Source organism: Salvelinus fontinalis, chromosome 38, assembly GCF_029448725.1.
Source record: "Salvelinus fontinalis isolate EN_2023a chromosome 38, ASM2944872v1, whole genome shotgun sequence".
NCBI classification, from domain to species: domain Eukaryota; kingdom Metazoa; phylum Chordata; class Actinopteri; order Salmoniformes; family Salmonidae; genus Salvelinus; species Salvelinus fontinalis.
The window spans coordinates 16,425,776-16,449,847 of NC_074702.1; the positions used below are offsets into that span (position 1 = coordinate 16,425,776).

A 24,072-nucleotide genomic window follows, 5' to 3' on the forward strand; every position below is an offset into this window, starting at 1 on the left:
TTTCATGACCATCAGAACAGGGTTCTGTTATAACTAGGGGCTAGGGGTTTTCATGACCATCAGAACAGGGTACTGTTATAACTAGGGGCTAGGAGTTTTCATGACCATCAAAACAGCGTACTGTTATAACTAGGGGCTAGGAGTTTTCATGACCATCAGAACAGCGTACTGTTATAACTAGGGGTTAGGAGTTTTCATGACCATCAGAACAGCGTACTGTTATAACTAGGTGCTAGGAGTTTTCATGACCATCAGAACAGAGTACTGTTATAACTAGGGGCTAGGAGATTTCATGACAATCAGAACACCGTACTGTTATAACTAGGGGCTAGGAGTTTTCATGACCATCAGAACAGCGTACAGTTATAACTATGGGCTAGGAGTATTCATGACCATCAGAACAGCGTACTTTATAACTAGGGGCTAGGAGTTTTCATGACCATCAGAACAGGGTCCTGTTATAACTAGGGGCTAGGAGTTTTCATGACCATCAGAACAGGGTACTGTTATAACTAGGGGCTAGGAGTTTTCATGACCATCAGAAGAGGGTAATGTTATAACTAGGGGCTAGGAGTTTTCATGACCATCAGAACAGGGTACTGTCATAACTAGGGGCTAGGAGTTTTCATGACCATCAGAACAGCGTACTGTTATAACTAGGGGCTAGGAGTTTTCATGACCATCAGAACAGCGTACAGTTATAACTAGGGGCTAGGAGTATTCATGACCATCAGAACAGCGTACTGTTATAACTAGGGGCTAGGAGTTTTCATGACCATCAGAACAGGGTCCTGTTATAACTAGGGGCTAGGAGTTTTCATGACCATCAGAACAGCGTACTGTTATAACTAGGGGCTAGGAGTTTTCATGACCATCAGAACAGCGTACTGTTATAACTAGGGGCTAGGAGTATTCATGACCATCAGAACAGCATACTGTTATAACTAAGGGCTAGGAGTTTTCATGACCATCAGAACAGCGTACTGTTATAACTAGGGGATAGGAGTTTTCATGACCATCAGAACAGGGTTCTGTTATAACTAGGGGCTAGGGGTTTTCATGACCATCAGAACAGGGTCCTGTTATAACTAGGGGCTAGGAGTTTTCATGACCATCAGAACAGCGTACTGTTATAACTAGGGGCTAGGAGTTTTCATGACCATCAGAACAGCGTACTGTTGTAACTAGGGGCTAGGAGTTTTCATGACCATCAGAACAGAGTACTGTTATAACTAGGGGCTAGGAGTTTTCATGACAATCAGAACACCGTACTGTTATAACTAGGGGCTAGGAGTTTTCATGACCATCAGAACAGCGTACAGTTATAACTAGGGGCTAGGAGTATTCATGACCATCAGAACAGCGCACTGTTATAACTAGGGGCTAGGAGTTTTCATGACCATCAGAACAGCGTACTGTTATAACTAGGGGCTAGGAGTTTTCATGACCATCAGAACAGCGTACTGTTATAACTAGGGGCTAGGAGTTTTCATGACCATCAGAACAGGGTACTGTTATAACTAGGGGCTAGGAGTTTTCATGACCATCAGAACAGCGTACTGTTATAACTAGGGGCTAGGAGTTTTCATCACCATCAGAACAGCGTACTGTTATTACTAGGGGCTAGGAGTTTTCATGACCATCAGAATAGCGTACTGTTATAACTAGGGGCTAGGAGTTTTCATGACCATCAGAACAGCGTACTGTTATAACTAGGGGCTAGGAGTTTTCATGACCATCAGAACAGCGTACTGTTATAACTAGGGGCTAGGAGTTTTCATGACCATCAGAACAGCATACTGTTATAACTAGGGGCTAGGAGTTTTCATGACCATCAGAACAGCGTACTGTTATAACTAGGGGCTAGGAGTTTTCATGACCATCAGAACAGCATACTGTTATAACTAGGGGCTAGGAGTTTTCATTACCATCAGAACAGCGTACTGTTATAACTAGGGGCTAGGAGTTTTCATGACCATCAGAACAGCGTACTGTTATAACAAGGGGCTAGGAGTATTCATGACCTTCAGAACAGCGTACTGTTATAACTAGGGGCTAGGAGTTTTCATGACCATCAGAACAGGGTCCTGTTATAACTAGGGGCTAGGAGTTTTCATGACCATCAGAACAGGGTTCTGTTATAACTAGGGGCTAGGGGTTTTCATGACCATCAGAACAGGGTACTGTTATAACTAGGGGCTAGGAGTTTTCATGACCATCAAAACAGCGTACTGTTATAACTAGGGGCTAGGAGTTTTCATGACCATCAGAACAGCGTACTGTTATAACTAGGGGTTAGGAGTTTTCATGACCATCAGAACAGCGTACTGTTATAACTAGGTGCTAGGAGTTTTCATGACCATCAGAACAGAGTACTGTTATAACTAGGGGCTAGGAGATTTCATGACAATCAGAACACCGTACTGTTATAACTAGGGGCTAGGAGTTTTCATGACCATCAGAACAGCGTACAGTTATAACTATGGGCTAGGAGTATTCATGACCATCAGAACAGCGTACTTTATAACTAGGGGCTAGGAGTTTTCATGACCATCAGAACAGGGTCCTGTTATAACTAGGGGCTAGGAGTTTTCATGACCATCAGAACAGGGTACTGTTATAACTAGGGGCTAGGAGTTTTCATGACCATCAGAAGAGGGTAATGTTATAACTAGGGGCTAGGAGTTTTCATGACCATCAGAACAGGGTACTGTCATAACTAGGGGCTAGGAGTTTTCATGACCATCAGAACAGCGTACTGTTATAACTAGGGGCTAGGAGTTTTCATGACCATCAGAACAGCGTACAGTTATAACTAGGGGCTAGGAGTATTCATGACCATCAGAACAGCGTACTGTTATAACTAGGGGCTAGGAGTTTTCATGACCATCAGAACAGGGTCCTGTTATAACTAGGGGCTAGGAGTTCTTATGACCATCAGAACAGGGTTCTGTTATAACTAGGGGCTAGGAGTTTTCATGACCATCAGAACAGCGTACTGTTATAACTAGGGGCTAGGAGTTTTCATGACCATCAGAACAGGGTCCTGTTATAACTAGGGGCTAGGAGTTTTCATGACCATCAGAACAGCGTACTGTTATAACTAGGGGCTAGGAGTTTTCATGACCATCAGAACAGAGTACTGTTATAACTAGGGGCTAGGAGTTTTCATGACCATCAGAACAGCGTACTGTTATAACTAGGGGCTAGGAGTATTCATGACCATCAGAACAGCGTACTGTTATAACTAGGGGCTAGGAGTTTTCATGACCATCAGAACAGCATACTGTTATAACTAGGGGCTAGGAGTTTTCATGACCATCAGAACAGCGTACTGTTATAACTAGGGGCTAGGAGTTTTCATGACCATCAGAACAGCGTACTGTTATAACTAGGGGCTAGGAGTTTTCATGACCATCAGAACAGCGTACTGTTATAACTAGGGGCTAGGAGTTTTCATGACCATCAGAACAGCGTACTGTTATAACTAGGGGCTAGGAGTATTCATGACCATCAGAACAGCGTACTGTTATAACTAGGGGCTAGGAGTTTTCATGACCATCAGAACAGCGTACTGTTATAACTAGGGGCTAGGAGTTTTCATGACCATCAGAACAGGGTTCTGTTATAACTAGGGGCTAGGAGTTTTCATGACCATCAGAACAGGGTACTGTTATAACTAGGGGCTAGGAGTTCTCATGACCATCAGAACAGGGTTCTGTTATAACTAGGGGCTAGGAGTTTTCATGACCATCAGAACAGCGTACTGTTATAACTAGGGGCTAGGAGTTTTCATGACCATCAGAACAGGGTCCTGTTATAACTAGGGGCTAGGAGTTTTCATGACCATCAGAACAGCGTACTGTTATAACTAGGGGCTAGGAGTTTTCATGACCATCAGAACAGAGTACTGTTATAACTAGGGGCTAGGAGTTTTCATGACCATCAGAACAGCGTACTGTTATAACTAGGGGCTAGGAGTATTCATGACCATCAGAACAGCGTACTGTTATACATAGGGGCTAGGAGTTTTCATGACCATCAGAACAGCATACTGTTATAACTAGGGGCTAGGAGTTTTCATGACCATCAGAACAGCGTACTGTTATAACTAGGGGCTAGGAGTTTTCATGACCATCAGAACAGCGTACTGTTATAACTAGGGGCTAGGAGTTTTCATGACCATCAGAACAGCGTACTGTTATAACTAGGGGCTAGGAGTTTTCATGACCATCAGAACAGCGTACTGTTATAACTAGGGGCTAGGAGTATTCATGACCATCAGAACAGCGTACTGTTATAACTAGGGGCTAGGAGTTTTCATGACCATCAGAACAGGGTACTGTTATAACTAGGGGCTAGGAGTTTTCATGACCATCAGAACAGGGTTCTGTTATAACTAGGGGCTAGGGGTTTTCATGACCATCAGAACAGGGTCCTGTTATAACTAGGGGCTAGGAGTTTTCATGACCATCAGAACAGCGTACTGTTATAACTAGGGGCTAGGAGTCTTCATGACCATCAGAACAGGGTCCTGTTATAACTAGGGGCTAGGAGTTTTCATGACCATCAGAACAGGGTCCTGTTATAACTAGGGGCTAGGAGTTTTCATGACCATCAGAACAGGGTACTGTTATAACTAGGGGCTAGGAGTTTTCATGACCATCAGAACAGCGTACTGTTATAACTAGGGGATAGGAGTTTTCATGACCATCAGAACAGGGTACTGTTATAACTAGGGGCTAGGAGTTTTCATGACCATCAGAACAGCGTACTGTTATAACTAGGGGCTAGGAGTTTTCATGACCATCAGAACAGCGTACTGTTATAACTAGGGGCTAGGAGTTTTCATGACCATCAGAACAGCGTACTGTTATAACTAGGGGCTAGGAGTTTTCATGACCATCAGAACAGCGTACTGTTATAACTAGGGGCTAGGAGTATTCATGACCATCAGAACAGCGTACTGTTATAACTAGGGGCTAGGAGTTTTCATGACCATCAGAACAGGGTACTGTTATAACTTGGGGCTAGGAGTTTTCATGACCATCAGAACAGGGTTCTGTTATAACTAGGGGCTAGGGGTTTTCATGACCATCAGAACAGGGTCCTGTTATAACTAGGGGCTAGGAGTTTTCATGACCATCAGAACAGGGTACTGTTATAACTAGGGGCTAGGAGTTTTCATGACCATCAGAACAGCGTACTGTTATAACTAGGGGATAGGAGTTTTCATGACCATCAGAACAGGGTACTGTTATAACTAGGGGCTAGGAGTTTTCATGACCATCAGAACAGCGTACTGTTATAACTAGGGGCTAGGAGTTTTCATGACCATCAGAACAGCGTACTGTTATAACTAGGGGCTAGGAGTTTTCATGACCATCAGAAAAGCGTACTGTTATAACTAGGGGCTAGGAGTTTATGACCATCAGAACAGAGTAATGTTATAACTAGGGGCTAGGAGTTTTCATGACAATCAGAACACCGTACTGTTATAACTAGGGGCTAGGAGTTTTCATGACCATCAGAACAGCGTACAGTTATAACTAGGGGCTAGGAGTATTCATGACCATCAGAACAGCGCACTGTTATAACTAGGGGCTAGGAGTTTTCATGACCATCAGAACAGCGTACTGTTATAACTAGAGGCTAGGAGTTTTCATGACCATCAGAACAGCGTACTGTTATAACTAGGGGCTAGGAGTTTTCATGACCATCAGAACAGCGTACTGTTATAACTAGGGGCTAGGAGTTTTCATGACCATCAGAACAGCGTACTGTTATAACTAGGGGCTATGAGTTTTCATGACCATCAGGACAGCGTACTGTTATAACTAGGGGCTAGGAGTTTTCATGACCATCAGAACAGCGTACTGTTATAACTAGGGGCTAGGAGTTTTCATGACCATCAGAACAGCGTACTGTTATAACTAGGGGCTAGGAGTTTTCATGACCATCAGAACAGCGTACTGTTATAACTAGGGGACAGAGTTCTTAATGACCATCAGGTCAGGGTACTGTTATAACTAGGGGACAGAGTTCTTAATGACCATCAGGTCAGGGTACTGTTATAACTAGGGGACAGAGTTCTTAATGACCATCAGGTCAGGGTACTGTTATAACTAGGGGACAGAGTTCTTAATGACCATCAGGTCAGGGTCCTGTTATAACTAGGGGACAGAGTTCTTAATGACCATCAGGTCAGGGTCCTGTGTTTAACTAGGGGACAGAGTTCTTAATGACCATCAGGTCAGGGTACTGTTATAACTAGGGGACAAAGTTCTTAATGACCATCAGGTCAGGGTCCTGTGTTTAACTAGGGGACAGAGTTCTTAATGACCATCATATCAGGGTACTGTTATAACTAGGGGACAGAGTTCTTAATGACCATCAGGTCAGGGTCCTGTTATAACTAGGGGACAGAGTTCTTAATGACCATCAGGTCAGGGTCCTGTGTTTAACTAGGGGACAGAGTTCATAATGACCATCAGAACAGGGTCCTGTTGTAACTAGGGGCCAGAGTTCTTAATGACCATCAGGTCAGGGTCTTGTGTTTAACTAGGGGACAGAGTTCTTAATGACCATCATATCAGGGTCCTGTGTTTAACTAGGGGACAGAGTTCTTAATGACCATCAGATCAGGGTCCTATGTTAATCTAGGGGACTGAGTTCTTAATGACCATCAGGTCAGGGTCCTGTGTTTAACTAGGGGACAAAGTTCTTAATGACCATCAGGTCAGGGTACTGTTATAACTAGGGGACAGAGTTCTTAATGACCATCAGGTCAGGGTACTGTTATAACTAGGGGACAGAGTTCTTAATGACCATCAGAACAGGGTCCTGTGTTTAACTAGGGGACAGAGTTCTTAATGACCATCAGAACAGGGTACTGTTATAACTAGGGGACAGAGTTCTTAATGACCATCAGGTCAGGGTACTGTTATAACTAGGGGACAGAGTTCTTAATGACCATCAGGTCAGGGTACTGTTATAACTAGGGGACAGAGTTCTTAATGACCATCAGGTCAGGGTCCTGTGTTTAACTAGGGGACAGAGTTCTTAATGACCATCATATCAGGGTCCTGTGTTTAACTAGGGGACAGAGCATCAGGTCAGGGTCCTGTGTTTAACTAGGGGACAGAGTTCTTAATGACCATCATATCAGGGTCCTGTGTTTAACTAGGGGACAGAGTTCTTAATGACCATCATATCAGGGTCCTGTGTTTAACTAGGGGACAGAGTTCTTAATGACCATCAGGTCAGGGTACTGTTATAACTAGGGGACAGAGTTCTTAATGACCATCAGGTCAGGGTACTGCTATAACTAGAGGACAGAGTTCTTAATGAACATCAGGTCAGGGTACTGTTATAACTAGGGGCTAGGAGTTTTCAAGACCATCAGAACAGGGTACTGTTACAACTAGGAGCTAGGAGTTTTCATGACCATCAGATCAGCGTACTTTTATAACTAGGGGCTAGGAGTTTTCATGACCATCAGAACAGCGTACTGTTATAACTAGGGGCTAGAAGTTTTCATGACCATCAGAACAGCGTACTGTTATAACTAGGGGCTAGGAGTTTTCATGACCATCAGATCAGCGTACTGTTATAACTAGGGGCTAGGAGTTTTCATGACCATCAGAACAGCGTACTGTTTTAACTAGGGGCTAGGAGTTTTCATGACCATCAGATCAGGGTACTGTTATAACTAGGGGCTAGGGGTTTTCATGACCATCAGAACAGGATACTGTTATAACTAGGGGCTAGGAGTTTTCATGACCATCAGATCAGCGTACTGTTATAAATAGGGGCTAGGAGTTTTCATGACCATCAGAACAGCGTACTGTTATAACTAGGGGCTAGGAGGTTTCATGACCATCAGAACAGGGTCCTGTTATAATTAGGGGCTAGGAGTTTTCATGACCATCAGAACAGGGTACTGTTATAACTAGGGGCTAGGAGTTTTCATGACCATCAGAACAGCGTACTGTTATAACTAGGGGCTAGGAGTATTCATGACCATCAGAACAGGGTACTGTTATAACTAGGGGCTAGGAGTTTTCATGACCATCAGAACAGCGTACTGTTATAACTAGGGGCTAGGAGTTTTCATGACCATCAAAACAGCGTACTGTTATAACTAGGGGCTAGGAGTTTTCATGACCATCAGAACAGCGTACAGTTATAACTAGGGGCTAGGAGTTTTCATGACCATCAGAACAGCGTACTGTTATAACTAGGGGCTAGGAGTTTTCATGACCATCAGAACAGGGTACTGTTATAACTAGGGGCTAGGAGTTTTCATGACCATCAGAACAGTGTACTGTTATAACTAGGGGCTAGGGGTTTTCATGACCATCAGAACAGAGTACTGTTATAACTAGGGGCTAGGAGTTTTCATGACCATCAGAACAGGGTACTGTTATAACTAGGGGCTAGGAGTTTTCATGACCATCAGAACAGCGTACTGTTATAACTAGGGGACAGAGTTCTTAATGACCATCAGGTCAGGGTACTGTTATAACTAGGGGACAGAGTTCTTAATGACCATCAGGTCAGGGTACTGTTATAACTAGGGGACAGAGTTCTTAATGACCATCAGGTCAGGGTACTGCTATAACTAGAGGACAGAGTTCTTAATGAACATCAGGTCAGGGTACTGTTATAACTAGGGGCTAGGAGTTTTCAAGACCATCAGAACAGGGTACTGTTACAACTAGGAGCTAGGAGTTTTCATGACCATCAGATCAGCGTACTTTTATAACTAGGGGCTAGGAGTTTTCATGACCATCAGAACAGCGTACTGTTATAACTAGGGGCTAGAAGTTTTCATGACCATCAGAACAGCGTACTGTTATAACTAGGGGCTAGGAGTTTTCATGACCATCAGATCAGCGTACTGTTATAACTAGGGGCTAGGAGTTTTCATGACCATCAGAACAGCGTACTGTTTTAACTAGGGGCTAGGAGTTTTCATGACCATCAGATCAGGGTACTGTTATAACTAGGGGCTAGGGGTTTTCATGACCATCAGAACAGGATACTGTTATAACTAGGGGCTAGGAGTTTTCATGACCATCAGATCAGCGTACTGTTATAAATAGGGGCTAGGACTTTTCATGACCATCAGAACAGCGTACTGTTATAACTAGGGGCTAGGAGGTTTCATGACCATCAGAACAGGGTCCTGTTATAATTAGGGGCTAGGAGTTTTCATGACCATCAGAACAGGGTACTGTTATAACTAGGGGCTAGGAGTTTTCATGACCATCAGAACAGCGTACTGTTATAACTAGGGGCTAGGAGTATTCATGACCATCAGAACAGGGTACTGTTATAACTAGGGGCTAGGAGTTTTCATGACCATCAGAACAGCGTACTGTTATAACTAGGGGCTAGGAGTTTTCATGACCATCAAAACAGCGTACTGTTATAACTAGGGGCTAGGAGTTTTCATGACCATCAGAACAGCGTACAGTTATAACTAGGGGCTAGGAGTTTTCATGACCATCAGAACAGCGTACTGTTATAACTAGGGGCTAGGAGTTTTCATGACCATCAGAACAGGGTACTGTTATAACTAGGGGCTAGGAGTTTTCATGACCATCAGAACAGCGTACTGTTATAACTAGGGGCTAGGAGTTTTCATGACCATCAGAACAGCGTACTGTTATAACTAGGGGCTAGGAGTTTTCATGACCATCAGAACAGCGTACTGTTATAACTAGGGGACAGAGTTCTTAATGACCATCAGGTCAGGGTACTGTTATAACTAGGGGACAGAGTTCTTAATGACCATCAGGTCAGGGTACTGTTATAACTAGGGGACAGAGTTCTTAATGACCATCAGGTCAGGGTACTGTTATAACTAGGGGACAGAGTTCTTAATGACCATCAGGTCAGGGTCCTGTTATAACTAGGGGACAGCGTTCTTAATGACCATCAGGTCAGGGTCCTGTGTTTAACTAGGGGACAGAGTTCATAATGACCATCAGAACAGGGTCCTGTTGTAACTAGGGGCCAGAGTTCTTAATGACCATCAGGTCAGGGTCTTGTGTTTAACTAGGGGACAAAGTTCTTAATGACCATCAGATCAGGGTCCTCTGTTAATCTAGGGGACTGAGTTCTTAATGACCATCAGGTCAGGGTCCTGTGTTTAACTAGGGGACAAAGTTCTTAATGACCATCAGGTCAGGGTACTGTTATAACTAGGGGACAGAGTTCTTAATGACCATCAGAACAGGGTCCTGTGTTTAACTAGGGGACAGAGTTCTTAATGACCATCAGAACAGGGTACTGTTATAACTAGGGGACAGAGTTCTTAATGACCATCAGGTCAGGGTACTGTTATAACTAGGGGACAGAGTTCTTAATGACCATCATATCAAGGTACTGTTATAACTAGGGGACAGAGTTCTTAATGACCATCAGAACAGGGTCCTGTGTTTAACTAGGGGACAGAGTTCTTAATGACCATCAGAACAGGGTACTGTTATAACTAGGGGACAGAGTTCTTAATGACCATCAGGTCAGGGTACTGTTATAACTAGGGGACAGAGTTCTTAATGACCATCAGGTCAGGGTACTGTTATAACTAGGGGACAGAGTTCTTAATGACCATCAGGTCAGGGTACTGTTATAACTAGGGGACAGAGTTCTTAATGACCATCAGGTCAGGGTCCTGTTATAACTAGGGGACAGAGTTCTTAATGACCATCAGGTCAGGGTCCTGTTATAACTAGGGGACAGAGTTCTTAATGACCATCAGGTCAGGGTACTGTTATAACTAGGGGACAAAGTTCTTAATGACCATCAGGTCAGGGTCCTGTGTTTAACTAGGGGACAGAGTTCTTAATGACCATCATATCAGGGTACTGTTATAACTAGGGGACAGAGTTCTTAATGACCATCAGGTCAGGGTCCTGTTATAACTAGGGGACAGAGTTCTTAATGACCATCAGGTCAGGGTCCTGTGTTTAACTAGGGGACAGAGTTCTTAATGACCATCAGAACAGGGTCCTGTTGTAACTAGGGGCCAGAGTTCTTAATGACCATCAGGTCAGGGTCTTGTGTTTAACTAGGGTGTAACGGCTGACGCTCTCCTCATCCTCGGATGAGGTGAGGAGAGAAGGATCTTCAGACCAATACGCAGCATTTGGGAAATAAGCCATCTTTATTATAAATGCGACGGCAACACGAAACGAAACAAAACACTTTCCAAACTACAAAACAAGAAAACGACGTTGACGAAAACCTGAACATAAACTTACATAACTAAACATAAACTTACGTACAGGAAAACAGACGACATCGAAACGAAACGAAACAAACAAACGCTACAGTCCCATGTGGTACGAACATACATACAGACACAGGAGACAATCACCCACAAACAAACAGTGAGAATGCCCTACCTAAATATGACTCTTGATTAGAGGAAAACGCAAACCACCTGCCTCTAATCAAGAGCCATACCAGGCAAACCAAAACCAACATAGAAACAAATAACATAGACTGCCCACCCAAAACTAACGCCCTGACCATAAACACATAAAAACAACATAAAACAGGTCAGGACTGTTACAGTACCCCCCCCTCAAGGTGCGAACGCCGGGCGCACCAGCACAAAGTCCAGGGGAGGGTCCGGGTGGGCAGTTGACCACGGTGGTGGTTCCGGCTCAGGACGCTGTCCCCACACCACCATAGTCACTCCCCTCTTCTGTCTACCCCTTCCACTGACCACCCTAAAACTACTTTCCCCTAAATAAACAGCCAGCACCGGGACAAGGGGCAGCACCGGGACAAGGGGTAGCACCGGGACAAGGGGCAGCACCGGAACAAGGGGCAGCACCAGGATAAAGACCAGCACCGGAATAAGGGGCAGCACCGGGACAAGGGGCAGCACCGGGACAAGGGGCAGCACCGGGACAAGGGGCAGCACCGGGACAAGGGGCAGCACCGGGACAAGGGGCAGCACCGGGACAAGGGGCAACACCGGGACAAGGGGCAGATCCCGGCTGAAGGACTCTGGCAGGTCCTGTTTGGACGGCTCTGGCAGGTCCTGGCTGGACGGCTCTGGCAGGTCCATGCAGGCTGACGGCTCTCGAACACTCATGGCAGACTGACGGCTCTGGCTGCTCATGGCTCTCTGACGGCTCTGGCTGCTCATGGCTCTCTGACGGCTCTGGCTGCTCATGGCTCTCTGACGGCTCTGGCTGCTCATGGCTCTCTGACGGCTCTGGCTGCTCATGGCTCTCTGACGGCTCTGGCTGCTCATGGCTCGCTGGCGGCTCTGGCAGATCCTGTCTGGTTGGCGGCTCTGGCAGATCCTGTCTGGTTGGCGGCTCTGGCAGATCCTGTCTGGTTGGCGGCTCTGGCAGATCCTGTCTGGCGGGCGGCTCTAGCGGCTCCTGTCTGGCTGACGGCTCTAGCGGCTCCTGTCTGGCTGACGGCTCTGTAGGCTCATGGCAGACGGGCGGCTTTGCAGGCTCATGGCAGACGGGCGGCTTTGCAGGCTCCTGGCAGACGGATGACTCAGATGGCGCTGGGGAGACGGATGGCTCAGATGGCGCTGGGGAGACGGATGGCTCAGATGGCGCTGGGGAGACGGATGGCTCAGATGGCGCTGGGGAGACGGATGGCTCTGGCCGGATACGGTGCACTGTAGACCTGGTGCGTGGTGCCGGAACTGGAGGCACCGGGCTAAGGATAAGCACCTTCCTACTAGTGCGGGGAGCAGGGACAGGGCACACTGTACTCTCAAAGCCTACTCTATCCCTGATGCGAGGTACCGGCACTGGTGACGCCGGGCTGAGGACAAGCACATCAGGATTAGTAGGGGGAGAAGATACAGTTTGTACAGGGCTCTGGAGACGCACTGGTAGCTTAGTGCGTGGGGCCGGAACTGGAGGCACCGGGCTAGATACACGCACTACAGGGAGAGTGCGTGGAGGAGGAACAGGGCTCAGGATACGTACTGGTAGCCTAGTGCGTAGTGTAGACACTGTAGGTACTAGGCTGGGGCGGGGAGGTGGTGCCGGAAATACCGGACCGTGGAGACGTACTGGCACTCTTGAGCATTGAGCTTGCCCAACCTTACCTGGTTGAATACTCCCGGTTGCCCGACCAGTGCGGGGAGGTGGAATAACCCGCACCGGGCTATGTAGGCGAACCGGAGAAACCATGCGTAAGGCAGGTGCCATGTATGCCGGCCCGAGGAGACGCACTGGAGACCAGACGCGTTGAGCCGGCCTCATGACACCTGGCTCAATACCCAATCTAGCCCTCCCAGTGCGGGGAAGTGGAATAACCCGCACTGGGCTATGCACTCGTACAGGAGACACCGTGCGCTCTACTGCGTAACACGGCGCCTGCCCGTACTCCCGCTCTCCACGGTAAGCCTGGGAAGTGGGCGCAGGTCTCCTACCTGCCCTTGGCCCACTACCTCCTAGCCCCCCCCAAGAAATTTTTGGGAATTACTTACGGGCTTTTTCGGCTTCCGTGCCAGACGCGTTCCCTCACAGCTCCGGTTCCTCTCCCCGGTAGCCTCTGCTCTCCTCAGTGCCTCCACCTGTTCCCATGGGAGGCGATCCCTCCCAGCCAGGATCTCCTCCCAAGTGTAGCAACCCTTTCCGTCCAAAACATCATCCCATGTCCATTGCTCCTTTCTCTCCTGTCCCTTACTCCGTTTAATTTTCCCTTGCCGCTTGGTCTTAGCGGGGTGGGTGATTCTGTAACGGCTGACGCTCTCCTCATCCTCGGATGAGGTGAGGAGAGAAGGATCTTCAGACCAATACGCAGCATTTGGGAAATAAGCCATCTTTATTATAAATGCGACGGCAACACGAAACGAAACAAAACACTTTCCAAACTACAAAACAAGAAAACGACGTTGACGAAAACCTGAACATAAACTTACATAACTAAACATAAACTTACGTACAGGAAAACAGACGACATCGAAACGAAACGAAACAAACAAACGCTACAGTCCCATGTGGTACGAACATACATACAGACACAGGAGACAATCACCCACAAACAAACAGTGAGAATGCCCTACCTAAATATGACTCTTGATTAGAGGAAAACGCAAACCACCTGCCTCTAATCAAGAGCCATACCAGGCAAACCAAAACCAACATAGAAACAAATAACATAGACTGCCCACCCAAAACTAACGCCCTGACCATAAACACATAAAAACAACATAAAACAGGTCAGGACTGTTACATAGGGGACAAAGTTCTTAATGACCATTAGATCAGGGTCCTATGTTAATCTAGGGGACTGAGTTCTTAATGACCATCAGGTCAGGGTCCTGTGTTTAACTAGGGGACAGAGTTCTTAATGACCATCAGGTCAGGGTACTGTTATAACTAGGGGACAGAGTTCTTAATGACCATCAGAACAGGGTCCTGTGTTTAACTAGGGGACAGAGTTCTTAATGACCATCAGAACAGGGTACTGTTATAACTAGGGGACAGAGTTCTTAATGACCATCAGGTCAGGGTACTGTTATAACTAGGGGACAGAGTTCTTAATGACCATCATATCAGGGTCCTGTGTTTAACTAGGGGACAGAGTTCTTAATGACCATCAGAACAGGGTCCTGTGTTTAACTAGGGGACAGAGTTCTTAATGACCATCAGAACAGGGTACTGTTATAACTAGGGGACAGAGTTCTTAATGACCATCAGGTCAGGGTACTGTTATAACTATGGGACAGAGTTCTTAATGACCATCAGGTCAGGGTACTGTTATGACTAGGGGACAGAGTTCTTAATGACCATCAGGTCAGGGTACTGTTATAACTAGGGGACAGAGTTCTTAATGACCATCAGGTCAGGGTACTGTGTTTAACTAGGGGACAGAGTTCTTAATGACCATCAGAACAGGGTCCTGTTATAACTAGGGGACAGAGTTCTTAATGACCATCAGGTCAGGGTCCTGTTATAACTAGGGGACAGAGTTCTTAATGACCATCAGAACAGGGTCCTGTTATGACTAGGGGACAGAGTTCTTAATGACCATCAGAACAGGGTACTGTTATAACTAGGGGACAGAGTTCTTAATGACCATCATATTAGGGTACTGCTATAACTAGGGAACATAGTTCTTAATGACCATCAGGTCAGGGTCCTGTGTTTAACCTGTTTGGGCTGCAAAGGCAGTATTGAGTAGCCGGATAAAAGGTGCCCATTTCAAACGGCCTCGTACTCAATTCTTGCTCGTACAATATGCATATTATTATTACTATTGGATAGAAAACTCTCTCTAGTTTCTAAAACCGTTTGAATTTTATCTGTGAGTAAAACAGAACTCATTTTGCAGCAAACTTCCTGACAGGAAGTGGAAAATCTGAAATCGATGCTCTCTTCTAGGGGCTGCCTATTAAAGTCCTTGATATTTATTAGTTTAGATGCACTTCATACGTCTTCCACTAGATGTCGACAAGGAGTGAGAGAAGAAATGGAGTGTGTAACTTGATCTGGGCTCGCATAATAGCTCTTGGCGTGACGTGTCACCAGTTTCCTGTTTTCTGGAGAGCGCACGAAGGGACCAGGATTTGCCTTCTGTACAGCTGTCGTTATAGACGACTAATATCTCCGGCTTTGATTTTATTTGATACGTGACAATATCATCGTAAAGTATGTTTTTTCAATATAGTTTCATTAGATTATAGGCGTGTTGCGTTGTGTGCCTTTGTTCAGGAAGGAGAGCTTAGCGCCACTTTGCTAGCTTTCCGTGCTAATTGACTGGAGAAGAGGCCGTTCTAAATCCAAACAACGATTGTTCCCGACAAAGGACCCCTCGTACAACATTCTGATGGAAGATCAGCAAAAGTAGGACCCATTTTATGATGTTATTTCATATATCTGTCGTACAGGTGAACTAGTCGTTTGCGGGCAGGTTTTGGGTACTCTCTCGCCATAACGTAAACTGCATATCGTAATGAAGTTATTTTTAGAATTCTAACACGGCGATTGCATTAAGAACTAGTGTATCTATCATTTCCTATACAACATGTATTTTTTAGTTATGTTTATGAATAGTAATTTGGTCAGAATATGTGTGTCAGAAAAAGTGTCAGAAAAATATCCGGACGTTGTGGGAAAAAGATGCTACGTTAGCACAACGTTAGCACAATGTATAACCACTGATTTCAGCTCTAAATATGCACATTTTCGAACAAAACATACGTGTATGTATAACCTGATGTTATAGGACTGTCATCTGATGAAGCTTATCAAGGTTAGTCAAAAATTATATATCTTGCTGGTTTATTCGCTATCGCTAACGTGCCTATTGCTATCGCTAGCGTGCCTTGATGAATGAATGCGATAGTGTGGTAGGCTATTGTAGTAAGCTAATATAACGCTATATTGTGTTTTCGCTGTAAAACACTTAAAAAATCTGAAATATTGGCTGGATTCACAAGATGTTTGTCTTTAATTTGCTGTACACCATCGATTTTTCAGAAATGTTTTATGATGAGTATTTAGGTATTTGACGTTGGTGTCTGTAATTATTCTGGCAGCTTTCGGTGCAATTTCTGATTGTAGCTGCAATGTAAACTATGATTTATACCTGAAATATGCACATTTTTCGAACAAAACATAGATTTATTTTATTATTTATTATTTATTAACATGTTATAAGACTGTCATCTGATGAAGTTGTTTGTTAGTTAGTTTGGTTGGTTCTTGGTTAGTTAGGTTGGCTTTGTTCATGCTACCTGTGCTGTGAAAAATGTCTGTCTTTTTTGTATTTGGTGGTGAGCTAACATAAATATATGTGCTGTTTTCGCTGTAAAACATTTTAAAAATCGGACATGTTGGCTGGATTCACAAGATGTGTACCTTTCATTTGCTGTATTGGACTTGTTAATGTGTGAAAGTTAAATATTTCTAAAAAATATAATTTGAATTTCGAGCACCCGCATTTGAAATGGCTGTTGTCATATTGTGGCCGGCCTCGGGCTTGCAGCCAGAAGAAGTTAACTAGGGGACAGAGTTCTTAATGACAATCAGAACAGGGTACTGTGTTTAACTAGGGAACAGAGTTCTTCCTGTTCAGGTCACATGACTAAGAACATCTCTGGACCCTACTTGTGTCATATACACCACCTGCAACCAGAGCACTCTATCCATCATCTGTGTTATCAGTTCATCCCTCTATCCTCTACACATCCTTCACTCCTCCCTTGTCATCTTCTTAATCATCATCTCACCTGTTCCCGTTTAAAACCCGGACCCTTTGGGCCCTTCAGAACCATCGTTCTAGTGCAATTAAGCGTCTGACGATAGAAAAATAGAACAATGCATAATGAATGGTGTGCGAGCTGTTTGCCAACCCATCAGTGTGTGTGTGTGTGTGTGTGTGTGTGTGTGTGTGGAAATTCCTATTAGACACTTTTTGTAAAATCATTTCATTAGACTCTAGTTTGCATTCAAATCCATCTGGCTAGCCATTACAGACTGGCGCTCCTTCCTAGCAGAGGCAACGGCCATGCACGCACACATACATTGCCACGCACGCACACACATTGCCATTAGAGACCGGCAAAGAGCTAGCAGAGAGAAAACGGCCACACACACACATTGTCATTAGAGACTGGCAAAGAGCTAGCAGAGAGGAAACGGCCACGCACACACATTGCCATTAGAGACCGGCAAAGAGCTAGCAGAGAGGAAACGGCTACGCACACACATTGCCATTAGAGACCGGCAAAGAGCTAGCAGAGAGAAAACGGCCACACACACACATTGGTGCTAGCAGATAGGAGAGAAGTGGCCGTCTTAATTAGGCTGCAGGTTCATCTAAATGGAAGCTGTCACGACTTCTGCCGAAGTCGTTGCCTCTCCTTGTCCGGGCGGTGTTCGGCGGTCGTCTTCACCGGTCTTCTAGCCATCATCGATCCATTTTTCATTTTCCATTGGTTTTGTCTTGTCTTTCCACACACCTGTTGTCAATCCCATTCATTACCTGTTGTGTATTTAACCCTCTGTTTCCCTTCATGTGTTTGTCAGAGATTGTTGTATGTCAAGTGTTGTTTTATTAGTGTATAGGTGTGCGACGGGTCCTTGTACCCATTTTATTTTGATATATGTATATTACTCGTGTTTGGAGCATTTCATGGATGTTTATTAAAAGTCTCCATATACACTTCGTTACTCTCCTGCGTCTGACTTCCCTGCCACGTATACACACGACGTTGACAGAAGCTCTGGCTTCCAAACCAATGACTAGCAGGCCACAGTGCTTTCTTTAATTACACAACAAAAACAATGACAAGACGCCATTTGACTTAACAGGAAACACCCATTATTTTCCTTGCATTGTTTTTACTAACATTGATATTGATCTCGTTATTTATTTCTATGACTGGCTGCTAAGTGTTTTACACTTATGGTTGGACAGACTCCCACGGATTAATTTTAGTGCCGCAAAAACCTTCCCCTAGAAAAAACACAATATTTGTGAATATGCAGCGTTGGTGAAATAGAGAGTGCAGTCATGGGACACAATGGGGAGGATAAAGACCTGTGTCAAAGTGGGTTTCCATTATAGAACATTTACAATTACTACAATGGACATCCACATTCAAATCAACGTTCCATGATGATCACGTAGAAATAGTGTCCTAGAACTGTTCTGATGAGCAAGTTGCAGCTCGTCTGTGGTGGTCAGACCCAGCCATATGATGAGTGGGGCTCTACCCAACGTGCACCCAGTGGATCAGAACAATTCTAGAACACACGGAGCGGTTTTCTTGAACACGGATTAAGCCCTGAACAAAGATCATACTGAATGGCGAATCGCCATTGAAAGAGCATTTTAGTCTAGGACTACGCCTAATGTGTGTCTGAGAAACCGACCCTATATTGCTATGTGATGTGACTCAGCCCCAGCTCCATGTTAACAAGGGGGGCTCTACCCAGGCAGCTCTACCCAGCGTGGTAACAGTGATGTGTGCAGCCATGTGGAACATGGGGCAATGGCGAGGTCTTCCCACACTACCACTTATCTGTCTGTCTGTGGGTGCGTGTCTTTCTGTCTGTGGAGCAGAGTGCCAGGGGGCCACTCTGTCATTAAGTTAATATTTACTCTCTGGACTGAGGGAGAGGGACTTGAAGAGCCAGCGCGCCCACTGCTCATTCACCCACCCACCCACCCGCACACTGGCATGTCTGCCAGCCAGCAGCCACTCCAAGCCCGTTGACTGTTACTATGGTAACTATCGGTGCCACAGAGAGAGAGGGGGTTTGCGAGGAGGGAAAGGTAAGAAGGTAGAATTGTTTCACTGCTTTCATACTGTAATTGAACGACTAATAGCTTGTCAAGGCTACAAATGTATCTGTGTGTGTGTGTGTGTGTGTGTGTGTGTGTGTGTGTGTGTGTGTGTGTGTGTGTGTGTGTGTGTGTGTGTGTGTGTGTGTGTGTGTGAGTGAGTGTGTGTGTGTGCGTGTGTACATCCACTGCATGTTTTTAATGGGAGTTGTGACAATAGCAGACCCATAAATCAAATCAATGTTTATTTGTTGCGTACACAGATCAGCAGATGTTAACGCAGGTGCAGGGAAATGCTTGTGTTTCTAGCTCCAGCAGTGGAGTAAGTTTCTAACTGTACACAAACAATCCCCCCCAACAAGAAGAAACAAGTCTGGAATATAAACACGTGGTGTGCATAGACAGTATGAACAATATACAGTGTATAAGTAGGAAGGTATGTTCAGCAGTAGTTATATGGATGAGATATGTTGAGAATACAGTATGTACTGATGAAGTAAGTCATCAACTAGCTTCATTTCTCAGAGATCAAGTTCAATTTCAACAGAATAATATTGTAGGAATGCTAATCTTCTATTGTATCGAACTACAGCAACGATTTTACACATATATGCAAACAGTGAGAAACAAACACTGGTGTGATATGTCTGTGGGAGGGGATAAATAGAAAGGTCTGTTAGAAAGTTGTTTCAGATAACAAAAATGTATGAGGATCATTTAAAAAAAGTCCTGCTTATTTACCCTGAGGTCTCCAGAGAGCTAACTTTATAGTACCTAGTGAACTTTAATGGAGTTATTGGAGTTTTAATACACTTACTATACACTTACTCTACACTTACTCCACACTAGCAGAAACAGAAGGTCATTTCATGAAATTGTATTTCATCCAAAGCTCTACAGTCTGGGTAGATAGAGAAGCAAGGCTGGTTGGTGGGAGTATGCAGGGGGTAAGGATAATATTGTTGAGCCTCTGCCAGTCCATCCTCATTAAAAGTGTGTGTGTGCCCTCTCTCTCACAAAGAAAAACACACCACCACACGCACGCACACACACACACCTCCAGATTAACTGGTATTGACCTCATTTCTCAAGATTCACATCTCTCTCCCTCAATTTCTCTCCCTCTCGCTCTCTCTCTCTCTCTGCTTTCATCTTGCCATCCTTAAGTACCAGGAGGTTTATGAACCTCTAAGTCTAAGCTCTACTATCCTCTTTTGGATTTGCTAGATATGCTTGTTCTTGGCAACCTTTTCAGCCTAGTCCTTCCTCTCTCTGTCTACCTCTCCCGCACCTCTCACACCCTCCATCAGTGAGGGGCTCACTAGATGGGAAGGAGTTCAGCCTACATCCTTCACTCCACCCTCCGTTCTGTTTCACAAATCCCATTCATCCTCCTTTTCTACATTCTGTTTTAAACACGCAACACTGACTCACACATACAGTCAAACGCTCTGAGGAAAATAATGACTAATAATGAAAATATATACTTAATGAAATGAATATAAAACAAGGGAGAAGTAGAAGGAAATATGAATGATTTTACCATTGAGAGAATACACACCTGGTTGACAGAGCTATTGACAAATGCATTAGAGACAAGAACAAACTCATTTACAGGCCACTCACTGAGGCAAACAACCTAACTGGTTGACTTGCTGGGGAGCTGTTACAATTGGATATCGAATTGGACAATTGACTAATCATTTTATTTGAAAGAAAACATCTGATTGGTTATGTCACTACGAGTATAACAAGTGGCAATCTAATTGGTTTAGTTACTCAATAACAACATTATATTTATCATCTTCATTTTGTGAGTGGAAAGTTTTTTCTGACCACGGACGCATTTCAAATATGAGTTAGTCTTAACTCATGTCAATCCCATTTCCAATATATCCAGCCATCGTGTTAATTGGAGAGAACAGAGTAGCCTTTGTATCCATAACTAGCATAGGTCTCTTAGTTGAACACTTTGAAATGGGAGAGCACTTTAAAAGAGGTGGACTAAAGTACTGCTGGGTAATGTTGAAAGCATCTCTTCACTCCCTCCCCCCGCGTTAAAATACAAGCACCACCGTCAAGGGCACAAATACAGTGGACAATAAACAGGATATGAATTTGGTATTTTACAGTACAACTAACTGCAGTCACCATTGCAAATACAACTAATGCTGCTGAGAACAAGGAATCAGGAACATGGAGAGGGGGGTAGTATAGAGGAGGGGGAGAAAGAAATAAGATATGGAGACCAAAAGAACACACACAAACCCTCCTAAAAAAATGTCAACCAAGTAGCCACACAATGACCTCTCAGAGATTTTTCTGCCATTTGTAATCCTTGGGCGAACCACCTAAGTGCTTTTTTGGGTCGCTTAAGTCCTAACAGTTAATCAAAAAGTAATCATATATACAGTGGGGAGAACAAGTATTTGAAACACTGCCGATTTTGCAGGTTTTCCTACTTACAAAGCATGTAGAGGTCTGTAATTTTTATCATAGGTACACGTCAACTGTGAGACGGAATCTATAACAAATATCCAGAAAATCACATTGTATGATTTTTAAGTAATACAATTTCATTTTATTGCATGACATAAGTATTTAATCACCTACCAACCAGTAAGAATTCCGGCTCTCACAGACCTGCTAGTTTTTCTCATTACCTGTATTAACTGCACCTGTTTGACCTCATTACCTGTATAAAAGACACCTGTCCACACACTCAATCAAACAGACTGCAACATCTCCACAATGGCCAAGACCAGAGAGCTGTGTAAGGACATCAAGGATAAAATTGTAGACCTGCACAAGGCTGGGATGGGCTACAGGACAATAGGCAAGTAGCTTGGTGGGAAGGCAACAACTGTTGGCGCAATTATTAGAAAATGGAAGAAGTTCAAGATGACGGTCAATCACCCTCGGTCTGGGGCTCCATGCAAGATCTCACCTCGTGGGGCATCAATGATCATGAGGAAGGTGAGGGATCAGCCCAGAACTACACAGCAGTACCTGGTCAATGAACTGAAGAGAGCTGGAACCACAGTCTCAAAGAAAACCATTAGTAACACACTACGCCGTCATGGATTAAAATCCTGCAGCGCACGTAAGGTCCCCCTGCTCAAGCCAGCGCATGTCCAGGCCCGTCTGAAGTTTGCCAATGACCATCTGGATGATCCAGAGGAAGAATGGGAGAAGGTCATGTGGTCTGACGAGACAAAAATAGAGCTTTTTGGTCTGAACTCCACTCGCCGTGTTTGGAGGAAGAAGAAGGATGAGTACAACCCCAAGAACACCATCCCAACCGTGAAGCATGGAGGTGGAAACATTATTCTTTGGGGATGCTGCTCCTTCTGCAAAGGGGACAGGACGACTGCACCGTATTGAGGGGAGGATGGATGGGGCCATGTATCGCTAGATCTTGGCCAACAACCTCCTTCCCTCAGTAAGAGCATTGAAGATAGGTCGTGGCTGGTTCTTCCTGCATGACAACGACCCGAAACACACAGCCAGGGCAACTAAGGAGGTGCTCCGTAAGAAGGATCTCAAGGTCCTGGAGTGGCCTAGCCAGTCTCCAGACCTGAACCCAATAGAAAATCTTTGGAGGGAGCTGAAAGTCCGCATTGCCCAGCGACAGCCCCGAAACCTGAAGGATCTGGAGACGGTCTGTATGGAGGAGTAGGCCAAAATCCCTGCTGCAGTGTGTGCAAACCTGGTCAAGAACTACAGGAAACGTATGATCTCTCTAATTGCAAACAAATGTTTCTGTACCAAATATTAAGTTCTGCTTTCCTGATGTATCAAATACTTATGTCATGCAATAAAATGGAAATTAATTACTTAAAAATCATACAATGTGATTTTCTGGATTTTTGTTTTAGATTCCGTCTCACAGTTGACGTGTACCTATGATAAAAATGACAGACCTCTACATGCTTTGTAAGTAGGAAATCCTGCAAAATCGGCAGTGTATCAAATACTTGTTCTCCCCACTGTATATAAAAAAATGTTTAAAAAAAAAATATTATATGTATATTTGATGTATATATATATTGTTGTTAACTTTCAGGATGGAAAAACCCTTTGAGTGTAAACTTAATAGACTACAAACAGAAAGTAAGTAGAAAATGAACCCATATGGCCCCATATATTTTTGATAATATAAACTTTGAGAACTAACACCAAAATAAACTCTAGACTTTGAGAATTGAAAATGAAAAAAAATCTATGAATATAGTAATATTCATTTATTAGGTCTGAGCAAAAGAACAGCATAATCCATGGGGGAAAAAATAATAGAATTGCAGGAAACTAGCAAAATGTTCTCAGCTCAATTGCAGAATATGTAGAATCGCAGGAAAGTTGCTTTAAAACGGCAAAAAAAAATCTCAGCTGCATGGCAAAACGTGTACATTTGGATGAAATTAGCTTTAAAATGGCAAACATTTCTTTCAGCTTCAGGGAGAAATTTGTAGAATTTCAGGAAATTGGCTTAAAAATTCTAACATTTCCTTACAGCTCCAAGATGGGGGCTTTCTCTAAAATGTAGCCGTGTTGACAGCCAACCGTGCTCATTGCCACGCCCCTGCCACGCCAACCACCTAAGCCCCTTTTTGATCCAGAAAAAAACCTGCCTCTGACCTCTGAGTGACCCTGCATGACTGTCTAGTGTGAGAAACTCTGTGGTTGTGGTATTGCTGGCCTCTCTATGGCTTATCAGTTCTATCAGTAGCTACAGTATGTTGCAGTGAAGGAACAGTCCATTTATAAAGCCTGCCA

The 24,072-nt window shown here is 44.4% G+C and overlaps 1 pseudogene; it reads right to left on the reverse strand.

Moving 5' to 3' along the window:
* LOC129837154 (activating signal cointegrator 1 complex subunit 3-like) overlaps positions 1 to 24,072 on the reverse strand; it is a 277,375-nt pseudogene that overhangs the window by 155,468 nt on the left and 97,835 nt on the right.